The sequence below is a fragment of the Castor canadensis genome, chromosome 2, assembly GCF_047511655.1.
Source record: "Castor canadensis chromosome 2, mCasCan1.hap1v2, whole genome shotgun sequence".
NCBI lineage: Eukaryota > Metazoa > Chordata > Mammalia > Rodentia > Castoridae > Castor > Castor canadensis.
In genome coordinates, this window is record NC_133387.1 from 175,897,075 (window position 1) to 175,902,389 (window position 5,315).

Here is a 5,315-nt window from a genome sequence, read left to right on the forward strand (position 1 = left end):
CAAAATTTTCTCATCCAAATGTCAGTAGCGCCAAGGTTAAGAAACTGATTCATGTGAGTATGTGTGTACCAAGGGAGTTGGTGAAAGGCTACTACTAACACCTATTAGGCTCTTTTTATATGTCAAGCATAGTTTTTATGTTTTATGTGAATAATATCATTTAATTTCATAAGTAAGCAATGAAATAGCTTTTCATGTTCCTCATTTTGTGTGTGTGTGTATATATATATATATATATATATATATATATACACAAGCATATGTAGACATAATACTGTAGACCCTTGGTACCCATAAATTACTGGTTCCAAGAAGACTACCATTGAGGAAAAACTGAATTCTCAGGATGAGTTCAGTTCAGTTTGACACTGTGGATGTTTGATTCGTTTTTCCCATAAAATCTGTACCTCCAGCTAAAGACATGCTGACTTTCAACAAATCTAAAATCTTCACTTTATCACAATTAAGCTTAACTCTTACCTTGCTTTATGTCATCATTTGCCTTTTTGGAGGCATATTTTCACAAAATGAAAGGCAGGAAAACAATCAGTCGACCATACCATGTTTTAAACACAATTGATGATAAAGCAAGAGTGATTGAGAGCTTTTCTGCATCAACCGAGCTGCATAATACATGTGTGGAAATCTAAACATTTGTTTTTAGAACAGCATTTGATTTATTTGTCTTTATTTTTTTAAAACATTTGGACAAAACTGTGGGTAAGAAATTAACAAATGAGGCAGTATTCTGGTATAAATAAAAAAAGATTCCAAGTAGTTAAATTTCTTGTGGACAGTCTTATAGTTAAGTTAAAAAAGAATGCATCTAACCTCATAGGCACTTGAATGTCTATTCCTATTTTTTCAACCTCTTTGCTACAATATCTGTTTTGTAAAGTGTTAACCTATAATCTAATGTCCATTATAACAATTCCATAGGCTTTAAGAATTTAGAGAAAGCACAAGTGATTATTCCTCTTGAGAGTGGTTCAGGGTTTAACAAGGAGAGTGATGAAGGGGACCCCCACTACTCTGCAGTGGGAACTAGGAATTCCTGGTGAGAAATTGAAAATTGAGTCAAACTTTTAGTCTCATATGATTCAATGTTATGTCTGTGACACAGGGTGTAAACAAAGGCTCAGTGATTTCTATCCTCAAGAGGTTTGGCTAACCTCAGAGGAAACCACAAAGGAGAGAATAAATTCTATCCTTCTCATCAATTTACCTGCAACTATGGGGTGTGAATTAGATTCTGATTTGAGTGATGTTATGTTCTGGATCCTCATATAAGCATATTATCCTTCTTGCTAGCAAAGAGAATATATTATTCTCTTGGATATATTATTAAATAAAAATCATGGCATGTTCCCCAGTCTCGCTCTTCTAGCAGGTCAGAGAAATTTCTGCACTAATATCTCTTAGATCATTAAATCACAGACATGTCAGGACAATGAGGAAGAAGAGTTTCAGATGTCCAAAGCACTGATGCTATGTACATTTCCAGAGGAAAAACATGTGAGTCTTGAATCATATTTTTCTTCATAATTTTTTCCAGTTTCCAAATTCTATAAATCATCCACTCTGGAGAATGCCACAATTTTTGCCCTTTTCAGTTCTCATCCTTAGTGAAGACTTAGGAGGAGGGAGGAAATTATTTTCAAAGACATTGGGAGATCTAGTCACATTCCAATGGATAGAGCAACACATCTTGGGTGGGAGGAGGTGATGGGGATTTCTCAAGAATCAACATGGGGAGTCTTTCTCTTTGGATGCCTTGCTTTGCATGTTGAGAAAATCCTGAACTTAGAAACCAGAAGCTCCCCATCACCCTCTGGAATAAAAGTGACAGTGTTCATTGTCAACGTTACCTTCTACTCCTGTTCCTACATATCCTATCTGTGGAGCAAATGGCTACCAAAAATGATTCTTCACTGATGAAGTTTATTCTCATGGGATTAACAGACCAACCTGAGCTCCAACTGCCCTTCTTTCTCTGTTCTTGGTCAAGTATATATTCATTGTGTTGAGAAACTTGAGCATAATGATTTTAATTTGTCTGAACTCTCACCTTCACCTTCTCTGTATTCTGTCCTTCACTGATTTTTGCTACTCATTTGTCATTACCCCAAAATGCTGGTTAGCTTTGTTTGAAAGAAGAACATTGTGTCTTCTGCTGGATGCATGACACAGCTATTTTTCTTCTGCTTTTTGTCACCTCTGAGTGCTCTGTGCTGACAGCCATGGCCTATGATTGCTATGTATGACTGCTGTACACAGTCATTGTGCACTCTAGGACCTGTTCTCTGCTGATGTTTGGTTGGATTTGAATGGTGCTTTGGCCCACACAGGGTGTATGATTAGGCTCATCTTTTGTGATTCCAACATCATCAACCACTACATGTGTGACATCTTCCCTTTCCTCCCACTGTCCTACAGTAGTACCTATACTAATGAGCCTTTGAGTTTTGTTGTTATAGGTACAATTGTTGCTTTATCTAGCCTCATTATCTTAATGTCATATGCTTTGATTCTTTTTAATATTATTCATATGTCATCAGTCAAGGGTTGGTCCAAGGCCATGAGCACCTGTGGTTCTCACATAATATCTGTTGGCCTCTTCTATGGCACTGGGCTACTCACTCATATGAAACCATCATCTGCTGTCTCAGGAGAAACTTTTCTCAGTGTTTTACTCTTTTATGTTCCTTATGCTAAATTTCCTCATTTATAGCTCAGGAATAAGGACATCAAACTTGCTCTGAAAAGAATTACAAACTGAGTGAACCATTGAGACTGCTTTAGTACCTGACCCCATTGCTCTTTCTTTCTCTATATTTCCTTCTCTTCCTCATAGCCATTCTTCTATTTTTTTTCTTTTATCTCCTCTTTGTCTTTATTTCAATAGATTTTGAAATATTTCTACTGCAATTTCTTTACATCTTACTCTATGCAAAGCGAACGTGTAGATCTATTCTTAATGTTGACAATCATCCACACTCACAAGGAGTGTCTAAACTAATCTTTATTCTCTTCACCAGATGCAGACTCTGAGTTGTATCTTTTCTTATCTAAAGATAATACTATCTATATTTTTCTTGTATATATTCTCCATCCAATAAGAGCCAAGGAATCAGGTATTTTGGATAAACTCATTTATTTTTTGCTTTTCTAAAACAATTATTTAAACCCTTTTTTCTTTCAAGTGTCTTATTACTTATACTGGCATTAAAACAAAAAGAATGAAAAAACTTAAGAACATGACAAATTTGTAAGAAATGTATATATTTTTCCATGGTTCTTTGGGTATTTTTTCTTGTAATTTTAGCTTATGATTGGAATGGAACGGTGTATGCTATTGAAGTTAGGTTCTATTCTTATGGTCTTTTGAAGACATATGTGCTCTACTATTCTGACTACCTTTTTTAAACTCTATCAATAGTGAGAATGCATTGGCCAACTGTTATTATTAATGGAGTAAGGTTGTGAGTACACCTATTAGTGAGAATTTGTCCATTTACCTGTGGATCGTGACTATAATTGTGCTTCATAATGAACTATGATATTCCTAGTTACAGGGACAATTGTCACAGATAATGTCAAGTTTCATTGTATTTCCAGCTGCTTAACATGGATTCTCTTTTGCAAACCAAGATTTATTTTCTTCCTTTAAATATACAAACATTTACTAAGAATATAGCTCAGTAATTAAGCACTTGCCTAATATGTTCAAGGCCTTCATTCAATCTCCCTAACTTTAAATCATAAATAAATAAAACTATTAAATAAAATAACAAAACAAAATAAATGTAAGTTAAAAACATAAACAAAAACATATGGTGTGAATTATGTCCAATTCGGATTTGTTCTTTCAATATCAAAATTTTACCACTTCCTTTGTCTAGAATTCTTTGACCCAGTGGTCTATACTATGTGCCACATTTATTTTTATAAAACTCATTAAACAAAAGTCTCATTTCCTGCTCTTTGGATGAGGAAACTGCTGTGTGAGTTGCTTAATATCACATGCAGATTCCATTTTTTCAATTCATTGTTGAAACGGAAGGAAAGAAAGAAAAATTGGGAAAGAACAGAGAGACCATCTGGAGAAGTTGTTTCAGGATGAATCCAAAATGTGTCTTCTGGGGTTCTTTGGATGCCTATACCAGAGAGGTGATATGAAATACTTTGATGCCAAACTAAAACAATGCAAGTGTCCCTAAGAAGCCTGATTTTAAAGTGAGATAAACAGTGTAGGCTACTAAGAAATGTTTCATACCAATCTGTTTATAATACAAACATTTTTACGGGTAAGGAGGCTGAGGAATTGGGTCAAGAATTCTGCTAAGCCATGGTACTATTTCCTTACAGGCACAAGCCTGTTAGATATTATGCCATAATTTGAAATAACTAAAAGAATTATTCATAATAAAAATAACAGAAAGATATTCTCTGTAAAATGTTCTGGTTACATGTTACACAGAAGATAAATTCTTTCTAAATTTTAGTTTAGAGGCATTATTTAATATAGTACAAATGTACAAGTCCCATGTGTATAACTCAATGGCTTTTGATCATATACAAACCCCACCAAAACATGAACTAGACTAGTGCCATCATAATAAAATGTTTCTTCTTGTTTCTTCTGGTAAATCTCACAACTTGTACTCAGACAAGCATTGATAGAATTTTGTCATCACTGCAGAGTTACTTTCGCCTGTTCTATGTTTTCATAAAAATGGAATGATAATTTTATGTTGATTACTTTTGGAAAATTCATTTTGTTCTCTATGTTAGTAGTTCATTCTTTGTTATTGCTGAGTAACTTTCCATTTCATGAACACACTACAATTTGCTTACTCATTCACTAGTTAATGGACATTTGTGGTGATGTCAGACTTAGGGATATAATAAAGCTATTATATATATGCAAGTAGATTTAGAGTTATATATATATCTTAATTTTTTTTAAGAAATGTAGGTACTGAATTTCTGGATAATAGAGTTAAGTATATTTTTAATATTATGAGATATTACCAATATGTTTCCCCAAAGAACTTGCTATTTTGTATTTCCAACAAGAGTGCAAGTAAGTTGAAATTCTTTTACATCTTTACTAACATTTCATGTTAGATCTGTTATTTTCTTCTAGTTTTAGCCATTCTGGTTAATGTGAAGATGTGTCATGGAAACTAATTGTGTACACAGGTTAAATTTCCTTTCATTAAGGTATAATTTAAGTGAAGTAAGAATTCACAGTATTTAGTGCCCAATTCTGTAAGTACAATCAAATAAAGCAGAGTAAACATACCAAAATC